This window comes from Lithobates pipiens, unplaced genomic scaffold (genome assembly GCF_037356315.1).
Source record: "Lithobates pipiens isolate NorthernLeopardFrog02 unplaced genomic scaffold, aLitPip1_a1.2 Scaffold_22, whole genome shotgun sequence".
NCBI lineage: Eukaryota > Metazoa > Chordata > Amphibia > Anura > Ranidae > Lithobates > Lithobates pipiens.
In genome coordinates, this window is record NW_027507784.1 from 339,650,563 (window position 1) to 339,666,291 (window position 15,729).

At 37.2% G+C, this 15,729-nt stretch overlaps 1 protein-coding gene across 1 annotated transcript in view; it reads right to left on the minus strand.

Annotated features, from left to right (window-relative positions):
* The window catches only part of LOC143925088 (contactin-associated protein-like 5), a 613,155-nt gene that overhangs the window by 244,371 nt on the left and 353,055 nt on the right, over positions 1-15,729 (minus strand). The gene's annotated exons all lie outside the window — the stretch shown is intronic.

A 15,729-nucleotide genomic window follows, 5' to 3' on the forward strand; every position in this document is an offset into this window, starting at 1 on the left:
TCTCAGATAAGTTCCCACTGACGCCATTGATCTTTTTAGCTATCTGTTAAGAATAAGAGGTAATTCTTCCCAATGACCACAAGTGTAAGGACCATTCTTCCCACTGACCATCACACTAATGTATCATGAGTTGTAGATTTCTAATTTTTAGTAGGGGCTCCCCAAGACCGGAGAACTATTTCAAGGGTTCCTCTGTGTTGAAAAGGTTGAGAAAGGCTGTTCTAGAAGAACAACGAGTGAACATGGTTAAATACATCCAAAATGTCCCAAAAAGACGGAAGTCATCCAACAGAAGACTACAAAGAGTTATTGCAACTAATTACTAACTGGTTACAACTGGTCTAAAAACAACTTTGATTTCAGGATCCCAAGGGCACTGTATCAAGCAAGGTGGATGGCAAAGACAATATATGCACTTAAAATTGTCCTCTTCACTAAACAGTTGAATATTCCTCAACGACAATTGGAAGGAATGAAACGGGTTGCACATTTTGTCAGCCTCATATAGGTTCGCTTTTGGCATGATGCACTTGTAAGTCGATGGGCTCCAAAGAATGATTTGGATGTGCTACAGCTTTTGAGCACTTACCCAGATGCAGACGCCAAAAAAATGTGCTCTCACGGTTGCTAAGAGACACCTTTTGGTACCTGTCAGAAACAAACGTAGGATTGGCTTTTAAAAATTTAGAAACCAAACCTGCAAAGATAAGGGAAGTGAAACGATTAGAGGGTAAAAACATGGTTTTTGAAGGAAAAGACCCGAGCCATTTCGTTACTAATAAAACAAAGACATTCTTTGAATTGTTTTGGATCCACGACGTGACAAAATACAAGGGATTGCATCGTTCAAAGTTGATTAATATAACACATGTTTTGCCTATCATATTACCTATTAATCTTAGTGTATAGTTTTAATGGTATTTTAAGTTTGTGATTTCTAGTTTTCCCAATAAAAGTAATTAACATTGAAAATTTTTATTTTTTGCCTACTTTTACAAAACAGATCAAAGTGCGCAACCTCTAAATATTATCCAATCTTCTTGAAATTTAGCATATATATCTTTTACATCACTCAGACTCAGGGCATAAGCAAAGTCTGCAAAAATGTTACAGTTTATTTTTTTCCATTAGAAAATAAAACACCCTAATAGACATAGATATACAACAAATCATAGGCATGCGCACAGGTTGTGCCAGGTGTGCCCAGGCACACCCTAATTACCCTGTGCAGAACAAATCACCCCTACTGCCCTGGCTGCCCCCCTCACCCCCCCCGCAGTGCTGCCAGCTTCCTTCCTCTCCTCTCCCATTGGCTGTTGCTGTGGGGATGTTTGAGGATGAGTGGTGAATGGGGCCAGTAAAATATGTAATTTACCGGCCCATTCCCTTTCTGAATGAACACTGTGAGTGATCGGTAGTGTGTGTTTGAGCCTGGGGGTGCACACCCTAATGCAATAGGCTGCGCACACCTATACAACAAATATATCCAGATATATCCATCAACTTGAACCATGGGGTCAACCCCAACCTCTACTGGGAGACAGGCAAGGCTTTTCTCCGGGGCAGGATTATTTCTTATGCTGCCTCCTATAAAAATCATACACGAGCTAGCTACAGGGAAGTGGTTGCCCGTTTAAATCTTGTTCAATGTTCCCTTTCTGCCCTAGAGTCCCCTGAGAATAAAGCTGAATGGCAGGAAGCTAAGCGTACTTTTGACACATGGGCAGACACCCTAGAGCTGACCAAATGAGCACATATGGATGCCACGCTGCGTGAATACGGTAAGAAGGTGGGTGAGCTTTTAGCGAGGATCTGCAAAGGACCAAATCGTCCCACATACAGCATCTCACAAAAGTCTTTACATGCACCACACCCTGTACTCCCTAAGGACGATTGTGCACAAGCGGATAGAAAAGTTGTGTTATGCCGCGTACACACGTTCGGAATTCTCGTCGGAAAAAGCTCTGATGGTTTTCCCAACGGAATTCCGCTCAAGCTGTCTTGCCTACACATGGTTACACCAAATTCTGATCGTTTAGTACGCGGTGACGTACAACACGTACGACGGGACTAGAAAAAGCAAGTTCAATAGCCAGCAGCCAATAGCTTCCGTCTCGTAGTTGAATCTGAGCATGCGTGAGTTTTGGCGTGTCGGAATTGCATACACACAATCGGAATTTCCGATAGAACGTTTTTCCCTTGGGAAAATTGAGAACATGCTATCAAATTTTGGCTGGCGGGAATTCGGACAGCTAAATTCCGATGGAGCCATACACACGGTCGCATTTTCCGATGAGAAGCTCTCATCGGTCTTTTTCTGGCCGGAATTCCGAAATCGTGTGTACGCGGCATTATTATTATTGTTTTTCTTCTTTGTAAACATTACTTAGTTAAAATCCTGTCCTGTCGCTTCTTCTTTGTCTTGTAATGATATTTATTTCAATAAATTCTATTGAAAAAAGAAAAAAAACAATCAAACACCCACCAAGGATCGTTTTTCAGAGGGGCCACAAATGTTGCCGCCCAAGAGTCCTTTAAGACTAGAAAACTATCCAAGATGAAGAATGATTATCAGTTTGTCTTCAAATTGATTTTATATCCAGCACAGTTTATATATAATTGAATAAAACACAGAGAGGAACATCTCTACATGTGAAGCGTGTTCAGGTGATAATGAGACACCTCCACTTTACAAACAGCAGGTTGCAGCTTTGATGCCGCCTACACACGATCGGAATTTAGGCCAGCAAAAGACCGATGAGAGCTTTTCATCAGAAAATGCGACCGTGTGTACGCTCCATCGGAATTTAGCTGCCCGAATTCCTGCCAGCAAAAATTTGATAGCATGTTCTCAATTTTCCTGACGGAAACACTTTCTATTGGAAATTCCGGTCGTGTGTATGCAGATCCGACAAGCAAAAAATCACGCATGCTCAGATTCAACTACGAGACGGAAGCTATTGGCTACTGAACTTCCTTTTTCTAGTCCCGTTGTACATGTTGTACATCACCGTGTTCTTGGCGGTCGGAATTTGGTGTGACCGCGTGTAGGCAAGATAGCTTGAGCGGAATTCCATTGGAATTCCGTCGGGAAAACCATCAGAGCTTTTTCCGACCATAATTCAGATCGTGTGTACGCGGCATAACATTTGTGAACAATTATGGCGTGTACACACGGCCGGACTTTTCGTCGGACTGAACTCTGAAGGACTTTTCGACACGGTTCCGACGGAGTTCCGCCAAAGCGGACTCGACTACACACAAGCACACCAAAGTCCGACGGATTTGAACGTGACGACGTACGACCGGACTAGAATAAGGATGTTCACAGCCAGTAGCCAACAGCTGCCCTAGCGTCGGTTTTCGTCCGTCGGACTAGCATACTGACGAACAGATTTTTCCAACCGGACTCGAGTCCGTCGGAAAGATTTGAAACATGTTCTAAATCTAAAATCCATCTGATTTTTCGACAGCAAAGGTCCGATGAAGCCCACGCACGGTCGAATCGTCCAAAGGATTTGTTCCGTCTGACCTTTCCTGTCGAAAAGTCGTGTGTACGCGGCATTAGTCTCTTTCTTTTTTTTTTATTTACTACCGAGGAATGCTATGCGCTGGTGAGCAAACTCTTTGTCTATTTTGCTGCACCCAGTCTGAATTATTACTGCATCTTTTAAAAAGCGACCCGCTACTGTTGCTGAATCTAGACGCATTGTCTAGAATAGATGCCTGAATAAACCACCTTCTTACGATGACATCTAGGAATGGGGTTGGAGTTCAGGGCGATGTAGGGTAAAACCCAACCTCCAGCTGCTTGGTGAACCAATTAAAAGACCCGTTTGCCCACCCCGGCAGCCAGAACTTCCTGGCTATGCAGAGAGTCTTTCATTTTAATGCTGGTGCTACCACCCCCAATGATCGAGAGCTTCCTGCTCGGGTTTGTGGTTGTTATGATGCTGGCATCTGACAGCCCCCTAGCAACCAATGATGCATCTCCAGCCCAATTAAAGTTAAAATGAAATGAAACATTCATTTTTTTTCTTTAAAAAACAAAACATGTTATACTTACCTCTTCTGTGCAGTGGTTTTGCACAAGGCAGCCCGATTCTCCTCTTTTCAGGTCCCCTACTGCCACTCGTGGCTCCTCTTCTGCAGCTAGTGGCGGCACTGGAGCGTGCTCCATCCCGAGCCATTCATAAGACAAACAGAACCACGGCTTGGCCCCACCTTTCCTTCTCATTAGCTCACTGGCTGCGATTGACAGTGGCGTAGCATGGGGTGGAGGGCAGACGGGGCCGTCGCCTCGGGCACAAGATTTAGAGGGGCGCTGTCCGGAGTGTGGGCCATCCTTAACATGGGGCAAAAAGCCCCTTCTTATCACAGAGAATCCAGGTACGGTGGCGGCTGCAAGCAGCGGCGTCCTCGGGGGGGGGGGGGGTGTAGGCGGTCGGGCATCCATCTCCACACGCAGGTGATCAGCGAGGGCAGATGGGCCTGAGAGCTTAGGGGACTTAGGGGAAGAGCGCCACCATCTCCTCTTTGACCAGCCCCCCCCCCCCCCGGCAAGAGGGGCAGTGGGCACAGTATCCCCAGTACTCTAATGTCACCAGGGAGGCCCAGGCTGACAGGCTGACTGGGTCAGTAGTAGGAGCCAATGGCTCCAGCTGCTGTCTCAACCAATGAGGAATGAGGGACCCGAGAGAAGCTCAGCTCTTGTGCCCATCACAGGATCAAGATGGGGCTCAGGTGAGTATCAGGGGAGGAGCTGCTCACAGGAGGTTTTTACCTTTATGCATAGAATGCATGAAGGTAAAAAACCTTGAACCTTTACAACCATTTTAATGAAAACAGTGCTGGATGCTGGGTGACGACATTGAGCAAATATATGTAAATGTGACCATATTTGGTCAATAACATCAGCCAGCCCCTGGTTTATATTCAGCTGATGGGCTGGGGATGGGTCATTGGCTGCAAGGACAGCAAACACGTGCCCTCCTACCCTTTTGAACCACACCAGACCCGTGCCCTCAACAATGTGAGGGTACGTGTCCTAAGGTTCCAGAGAATAGGAAGGCTTTGGAGAAGTATTGGAGGCAAGCATAGGAGAAGGTGAAGACCCTTGTCATTATGCTAATAAGACATGTTTGTGGCAATATATATATATATATATATATATATATATATATATATATATATATTCTTTAAGAGGTTTGTTTTATATTTTTATGTTATCTGTGAGTGAGTGTGACACACATCACTTATTATATTATCACAGCAACAAAGGACTTTATATTAAAAAAAATGATATAAATATTATATATATATATATATATATATATATATATATATATATATTTTTTTTTTTTTTGTTACATTTTTTGCTATATAATATATATATATATATATATATATATATATATATATATATATATATATATATCACTTATTATATTATCACAGCAACAAAGGACTTTTTATTAAAAAAAAATGATATAAACATTATATATATATATATATATATATATATATATATATATATATATATATATATATATATATATATATATATATATAAATATATATATATATACATATATATATTTTTTTTTTGTTACATTTTTTGCTATATAATATATATATATATATATATATATATATATATCACTTATTATATTATCACAGCAACAAAGGACTTTTTATTTAAAAAAATGATATAAATATTATATTTATATTTATTTATTTTTTGTTACATTTTTTGCTATATAATATATATATATATATATATATATATATATATATATATATATATATATATATATATAATATTTATATCATTTTTTTTTTTATAAAAAGTCCTTTGTTGCTGTGATAATATAATAAGTGATGTGCATTTATTTATTTTTTGTTACATTTTTTGCTATATAATATATATATATATATAATATTTATTTATTTTTTATTTATTTATTTTTTGTTATTTTATCACGTTCCATATATATCTTTTTTAGTTTCAATACTGCAATGTAGGCACTTTAAATTCAGTGTTGGGAAGAACATCAGGAGATAGCGCAGCATAGTAATTTATTTTATTTATTTATATTGTCTTCACACAGCTTTATGAGACGTGATTAGCGCTAGCAGCTGTCGAATATTGCTACGCGCTAAATAATGTTATCCATTAATTATAATAGGCAGCTCGCAAGATCCTCGTAGTTAGTTTTTTAACGATTTTTTGACAAATGCATCATTTCGGAAATATCCAAATTAACGCAAAACCCGTTTTTCAGAATATTTGTAAATTCGAAACATTCGTAAATTTGAAAATCTGAAATAATAACTAACTAATAATAACTATTACTAAACTATTAAATTATAGGCATTGGAATTTCCTTTCAAATTTGGCTGTTAGTGAACGTAACCAATATGAATTTATCCGAAGTTACGAATTATCCAAAATAATAAACAAATGGAACATAACGAATTAAAAATAATAAATAACTATAATAATAATAATAATAATACTACCACTACTACTACTACTACTACTACTACTAATAATAATAATGTTTTATTATTATTATTATTATTATTTATTATTAATTTGTTCCGTTCCATTTGTTTAGATGCGGCATTTGTTATTTTGGATAATTCGTAACTTCTGATAAATTTGTATTTGTTACGTTCACTAACAGACAAATTTGAAAGGAAGTTCCAATACCTATACAGTGGAACCTTGGTTAACGAACGTTTTGAAAGACGAGCAACTTTTTTTTTTTTATTCTGCAAGTGTTGTATCGCAAAACTAGCAAAATTCAATTGAATGTGGTGTGCAGTACCGCATTTGGCCAGAGGTGTGGGGGGCGCCGGTGACACTCGCAACGGTTCGGAGCCATTTGGAGCCATTCGGAAATACTCGGAATCATAGTTACATAGTAGGTGAGGTTAAAAAAAAAGACACAAGTCCATCAAGTCCAACCTGTTTCGTTCCATTTGTTTAGATGCGGCATTCGTTATTTCGGATAATTTGTAACTTCAGATAAATTCGTATTTGTTACGTTCACTAACAGCCAGATTGGAAAGGAAGTTCCAATACATATACAGTGGACGAGCAGAATTCAAGCTAATGTGGTGTGCAGTACTGCATTCGGCCAGAGGTGTGGGGGCGCCAGTGACACTCGGAAGGGTTCTGAGCTGTTTGGAGCCATTCGGAAATACTAATCATAGTTACATAGTAGGTGAGGTTGAAAAAAGACACAAGTCCATCAAGTCCAACCTGTGTGTATCAATCGGAAATACTCGGGATTCTACTCAGTTCCCAATTGTTTCTGAGCCTTTATGAGGCTTTCTGAGGTCAGCCGAGCTGTCCACGAGTATTTCTGAGGCTCTCCGGGGCCCCCGCCCCACCTCTGGCCACATGCGGTACTGCATGCAATAGAAGTAAATGCGGAACAAATTATCTTCGCTTCCATTGACTTCTATGGGGAAACTCGCTTTGATATGCGAGTGCTTTGGATTACAAGCATTCTCCTGGAACGGATTAAGCTCGTAATTCAAGGTTTCACTGTAATTTAGTAGTTGGTTATTATTAGTTAGTTAGTCACTCTTTCGGATTTTCTTTCTTATTTTCAGATTTTCACATTTTTAAATTGCGATCGTAACGAAAGAAAAAAAAAAAAGGAATGAAACACGTTTTTCAAGTTTCCACTGTAATTTAATAGTTGGTTATTATTAGTTAGTTAGTCATTCTTTTGGATTTTTAGATTTTCTTTCTTTTTTTCAGATTTTTAATTTTCGAATTGCGATCATAATGAATGGCCCAAAAAACGAAAAAAAAAAAAAGGAATGAAACAAACACATTTTCAAGGTTTCACTGTCATTTAGTAGTTGGTTATTATTAGTTAGTTAGTTATTCATTCGGATTTTTGGATTTTATTTCTTATTTTCTGATTTTAGAATTGCGATCGTAACGAATGGCCCAAAAACGAAAAAAAAAAAAAAAAAAAGGAATGAAACAAACAAATTTTTCAAGGTTCCACTGTAATTTAATAGTTAGTTATTATTAGTTAGTTAGAGTCTTTCGGATTTTTGGATTTTCTTTCTTATTTTCAGATTTTTTTAATTTTCGAATTGCGATCATAACGAATGGCCCAAAAAACGAAAAAAAAAAAGGAATGAAACAAACACATTTTCAAGGTTCCACTGTCATCTAATAGTTGGTTATTATTAGTTAGTTAGTCATTCTTTCGGATTTTTGGATTTTATTTCTTATTTTCGGATTTTAGAATTTTAGAATTGCGATCGTAACGAATGGCCCAAAAAACGAAAAAAAATAAAGGAATGAAACAAACAAATTTTTCAAGATTCCACTGTAATTTAATAGTTGGTTATTATTAGTTAGTTGGTCATTCTTTTGGATTTTCTTTCTTATTTTCGGATTTTTTCATTTTTGAATTGCGATCATAATGAAAGGCCCAAAAAATGAAAAAAAATAAATGGAATGAAACAAACACATTTTTCAAGGTTCCATTGTAATTTAATAGTTGGATATTATTAGATTATTAGTTAGTTAGTCATTCTTTTCATTCTTTTCTTATTTTCGGATTTTAGAATTTTCCAATTGTGATCATAACGAATGACACGAAAAACGAAAAAAAAAAAAAAGGAATGAAACAAACACATTTTTCAAGGTTCCACTGTAATTTAATAGTTGGTTATTACTAGTTAGTCATTATTTTGGATTTTTGGACCTTATTTCTTATTTTTGGATTTTTTAATTTTCGAATTGTGAATGATCATAACGAATGGCCCGAAAAACGAAAAAAAAAAAAAAAAAAAAAAGGAATGAAATTAATAAATCTTTCAAGGTTCCACTGTAATTTAATAATTGGTTAATATTAGTTAGTTAGTCATTCTTTCAGATTTTTGGATTTTCTTTCTTATTTTCAGATTTTTTAATTTTCAAATTGTGATCATAACGAATGGCCCGAAAAACGAAAAAATAAAATAAAAAAAGGAATGAAACGAACAAATTTTTCAAGGTTCCACTGTAATTTAATAGTTGGTTATTATTAGTTAGTTAGTCATTCTTTTGGATTTTTGGATTTTCTCTCTTATTTTCGAATTTTTTAATTTTCAAATTGTGAATGATCATAACGAATGGCCTGGAAAACGAAAAAAAAAAAAAAAAAGGAATGAAACAAACACATTTTTCAACGTTCCACTGTAATTTAATAGTTGGTTATTATTAGTTAGTCATTCTTTCGGAATTTTGGATTTACTTTCTTATTTTTGGATTTTAGAATATTCGAATTGCGATCATAACGAATGGCCCAAAAAACAAACAAAAAAAATGGAATGAAGCAAACTAATTTTTCAAGGTTCCACTGTAATTTAATAGTTGGTTATTATTAGTTAGTTAGTCATTCTTTCGGATTTTTGGATTTTATTTCTTATTTTCGGATTTTAGAATTGCGATTGTAACGAATGGCCCGAAAAACGAAAAAAAAAAAAAAAAAGGAATGAAACAAACAAATTTTTAAAGGTTACACTGTAATTTAATAGTTAGTTATTATTAGTTATGTAGTTAGTCTTTCTGATTTTTTGGATTTTCTTTCTTATTTTCGGATTTTTTCATTTTTGAATTGTGATCATAATGAATGGCCCAAAAAACGAAAACAAAAAACAAAAAAAGGAATGAAACAAACAAATTTTTCAAGGATCCACTGTAATTTAATAGTTGGTTATTATTATTTAGTTAGTCATTCTTTTGGATTTTTGGATTTTTTTTCTTATTTTCTGATTTTTTAATTTTCGAATTGTGAATGATCATAACGAATGGCCTGGAAAACTAAAAGAAAAAAAGGAATGAAACAAACAATTTTTTTAAGGTTCCACTGTAATTTAATAGTTGGTTATTATTAGTTAGTTAGTCATTCTTTTGGATTTTTGGATTTTCTTTCTTATTTTCGGATTTTAGAATTTTCAAATTGCCATCATAACGAATGGCCCTAAAAACAATAATTTTAATAATTGGTTAATATTAGTTAGTTAGTCATTCTTTCTGATTTTTGGATTTTCTTTCTTATTTTCAGATTTTTTAATTTTTGAATTGCGATCATAACGAATGGCCTGAAAAACGAAAAAAAAAAAAAAAAATGGAATGAAACGAACTATTTTTCAAGGTTCCACTGTAATTTAATAGTTGGTTATTATTAGTTAGTTAGTCATTCTTTCAGATTTTTTTTTTTTTTCTTATTTTCAGATTTTTTTAATTTTCGAATTGTGAATGATCATAACAAATGGCCTGGAAAAGGAAAAAAAAAAAAAAGGAATGAAACAAACAAATTTTTCAAGGTTCCACTGTAATTTAATAGTTGGTTATTATTAGTTAGTTAGTCATTCTTTTGGATTTTTGGATTTTCTCTCTTATTTTCGGATTTTTAAATTTTCGAATTGTGAATGTTCATAACGAATGGCCTTTGGATTTTCTTTCTTATTTTCAAATTTTTTAATTTTTTAATTGCGATCATAACGAATGGCCCGAAAAATGAAAAAAAATAAAAATAAAGGAATGAAACGAACACATTTTTCAAGTTTCGACTGTAATTTAATAGTTGCTTATTATTAGTTAGTCATTCTTTTGGATTTTCTTTCTTATTTTTGGATTTTTTCATTTTCGAATTGCAATCACAACGAATGGCCCAAAAAACGAAAAAAAAAAAAAAGGAATGAAACGAACAAATTTTTCAAGGTAATTTTTCAACTGTAATTTAATAGTTGGTTATTATTAGTTAGTCATTCTTTCGGAATTTTGGATTTTCTTTCTTATTTTCGGATTTTAGAATTTTCGAATTGCGATCATAACGAATGGCCCGAAAAAATAAATAAAGGAATGAAACAAACACATTTTTCAAGGTTCCACTGTCATTTAATAGTTGGTTAATATTAGTTAGTTAGTCATTCTTTCTTATTATTTTTTTGGATTTTCTTTCTTATTTTCGGATTTTCGAATATTCGAATTGCGATCATAACGAATGGCCCGAAAAAAAAAAAAAAAAAAGGAATGAAACAAACAAAATTTTGGTTAGTATTAGTTAGTTAGTTAGAATCTTTCTGATTTTTCGATTTTATTTCTTATTTTCGGATTTTTTAATTTTCGAATTGCGATCATAACGAATGGCCCGAAAAAAAAAAAAAAAAAGGAATGAAACAAACAAAATTTTAGTTAGTTTTAGTTAGTTAGTTAGAATCTTTCGGATTTTTGGATTTTATTTCTTATTTTCGGATTTTAGAATATTCGAATTGCGATCATAACGAATGGCCCGAAAAAAATAAAAAAATAATAAAAAGGAACGAAACAAACAAAATTTTGGTTAGTATTAGTTAGTTAGTTCGAATCTTTCGGATTTTTGGATTTTATTTCTTATTTTCGGATTTTTTAATTTTCGAATTGCGATCGTAACGAATGACCTGGAAAACGAAAAAAATAAAAAGGAATGAAACTAAATTTTTTTTTCAGCAGTACACCTGTCTAGTAATTGCCCCTCTGCCCGACCACACTGATTCCTCCTGCTGTTTGCCCCCCCCCCCTGTTTTCCCTGGGCCCCCTACAGGAGGACTGGTGGTCCCCCCCTCCCCTCCCCTCCTATCAGCAGCCCCAAGGCAGACATAGGTTGGACTTGATGGACTTGTGTCTTTTTTCAACCTCACCTACTATGTAACTATGTCAGGTATTATAATTCTGCAATGCATGAAAAAAAACAAAAAAAAAAAACAACTAAAAAACACTAAAAGAATACATCTTAAACCGGCATGTTTTTAGGCACAGAGGTGTTCCGGGTCCCGGAGAGCAGAAGGAGAATAAAATGATTATTTGGTGATCTAAAATAAGCATCTCAGAAATTGGATTGCAGTGGCTGTAAATAATAGCAGATGCTCTGCGGTATCTGCAGACTTGGAGCGAAGTGCGTTACGTGTCTTTACTGCCAGACAGAGATATGAAATCTCACTAAAGGAAAAAAATAAAAATAAAAAAATTAAAAAAAACGCACACAAGGTGTAATTAAGTTTAATCTGCGCTTCCCTGTGTACCTGCTCCTTTGATAAAGTTTGGAACACGCCGAGGATCAGAAATTGAATCTCGCCGAACTGGCAACAAATCCCTTAACTGCGGGAAAATGTATTGTGTGTGTGTGTTTTTTTTTGTTTGTTTTTTTCCGCTAAAATACCCGAGGCGCCGACTTTCCGCTCAGCCCGGGCCCATCCGAGGCTTATTTCCACCAGAGGTTCAACTGAGCGAAAACATCACGCTAATGCACAATGTGACATTTCCCGCCACAGGACCGGCGCAATGAAAAAGCCGCAAGTAGGGATTGTATGATTAAAAAATAAAATAGAAAGTAAGCTTTTATGATTCTGTGTTTTTTCGGATGTGCAGCATTGGTGATGCGAGGACGCAACTTTCCCACTGAAATATTTATTTGTATTAAGGTGGAGAGCTCAATGTCAGTCAGTCTGAATACACGGTTTTAATCGATACCGGACAATTTTACCCCCCTCCTCTCCCCTTCCTGCCCAGGCCAATTTGCAGCCAGGGCTTTAAATAGGCTCTGTCTGACCGAAGATGGCTGCTGGAGCCACATGGGGCGGCAGCGTCTGGACATGACCATAATACAATTCTATTAACCTCTATACATAGAACACTACACCCCCCAACGTGACCCCCCACTGGACACCATCATAATACAATTCTATTACACTCTATACATAGAACACTACACCCCCCAACGTGACCCCCCACTGGGCACCATCATAATACAATTCTATTACACTCTATACATAGAACACTACAACCCCCAACATGACCCACCACTGGGCACCATCATAATACAATTCTATTACACTCTATACATAGAACACTACACCCCCCAACATCACCCACCACTGGACACCATCATAATACAATTCTTTTACACTCTATACATAGAACACTACAACCCCCAACATGACCCACCACTGGGCACCATCATAATACAATTCTATTACACTCTATACATAGAACACTACACCCCCCAACGTGACCCCCCACTGGACACCATCATAATACAATTCTATTACACTCTATACATAGAACACTACACCCCCAACATGACCCCCCACTGGGCACCATCATAATACAATTCTATTACACTCTATACATAGAACACTACAACCCCCAACATGACCCACCACTGGGCACCATCATAATACAATTCTATTACACTCTATACATAGAACACTACACCCCCCAACATCACCCACCACTGGACACCATCATAATACAATTCTTTTACACTCTATACATAGAACACTACACCCCCCAACGTGACCCCCCACTGGGCATGACCATAATACAATTCTATTAACCTCTATACACAGAACACTACAACCCCCAACATGACCCCCCACTGGACACCATCATAATACAATTCTATTACACTCTATACATAGAACACTACAACCCCCAACATGACCCCCCACTGGACACCATCATACTACAATTCTATTACACTCTATACATAGAACACTACACCCCCAACATGACCCACCACTGGGCACCATCATAATACAATTCTATTACACTCTATACATAGAACACTACAACCCCCAACATGACCCACCACTGGGCACCATCATAATACAATTCTATTACACTCTATACATAGAACACTACAACCCCCAACATGACCCACCACTGGGCACCATCATAATACAATTCTATTACACTCTATACATAGAACACTACACCCCCCAACATCACCCACCACTGGACACCATCATAATACAATTCTTTTACACTCTATACATAGAACACTACACCCCCCAACGTGACCCCCCACTGGGCATGACCATAATACAATTCTATTAACCTCTATACACAGAACACTACAACCCCCAACATGACCCCCCACTGGACACCATCATAATACAATTCTATTACACTCTATACATAGAACACTACAACCCCCAACATGACCCCCCACTGGACACCATCATACTACAATTCTATTACACTCTATACATAGAACACTACACCCCCAACATGACCCCCCACTGGACACCATCATAATACAATTCTATTACACTCTATACATAGAACACTACACCCCCCAACGTGACCCCCCACTGGGCATGACCATAATACAATTCTATTAACCTCTATACACAGAACACTACAACCCCCAACATGACCCCCCACTGGACACCATCATAATACAATTCTATTACACTCTATACATAGAACACTACAACCCCCAACATGACCCCCCACTGGACACCATCATACTACAATTCTATTACACTCTATACATAGAACACTACACCCCCCAACATGACCCCCCACTGGACACCATCATAATGCAATTCTATTACACTCTATACATAGAACACTACAACCCCCAACATGACCCCCCACTGGACACCATCATAATACAATTCTATTACACTCTATACATAGAACACTACACCCCCAACATGACCCACCACTGGGCACCATCATAATACAATTCTATTACACTCTATACATAGAACACTACATCCCCCAACATGACCCCCCACTGGACACCATCATAATGCAATTCTATTACACTCTATACATAGAACACTACAACCCCCAACATGACCCCCCACTGGACACCATCATACTACAATTCTATTACACTCTATACATAGAACACTACACCCCCAACATGACCCACCACTGGGCATGACCATAATACAATTCTATTAACCTTTATATATAGAACACTACACCCCCCCCCCCCAACATGACCCACCACTGGGCATGACCATAATACAATTCTATTAACCTTTATATATAGAACACTACACCCCCCCCCCCCCCCAACATGACCCACCACTGGGCACCATCATAATACAATTATTTTACACTCTATACATAGAACACTACACCCCCCAACATGACCCACCACTGGGCATGACCATAATACAATTCTATTACACTCTATACATAGAACACTACACCCCCAAACATGACCCACCACTGGGCACCATCATAATACAATTCTATTACACTCTATACATAGAACACTACACCCCCCAACGTGACCCCCCACTGGGCACCATCATAATACAATTCTATTACACTCTATACATAGAACACTACATCCCCCAACATGACCCCCCACTGGACACCATCATAATACAATTCTATTACACTCTATACATAGAACACTACATCCCCCAACATGACCCCCCACTGGACACCATCATAATACAATTCTATTACACTCTATACATAGAACACTACATCCCCCAACGTGACCCCCCACTGGACACCATCATAATACAATTCTATTACACTCTATACATAGAACACTACATCCCCCAACATGACCCCCCACTGGGCACCATCATAATACAATTCTATTACACTCTATACATAGAACACTACATCCCCCAACATGACCCCCCACTGGACACCATCATAATACAATTCTATTACACTCTATACATAGAACACTACACCCCCCAACGTGACCCCCCACTGGGCACCATCATAATACAATTCTATTACACTCTATACATAGAACACTACATCCCCCAACATGACCCCCCACTGGACACCATCATAATACAATTCTATTACACTCTATACATAGAACACTACATCCCCCAACATGACCCCCCACTGGACACCATCATAATACAATTCTATTACACTCTATACATAGA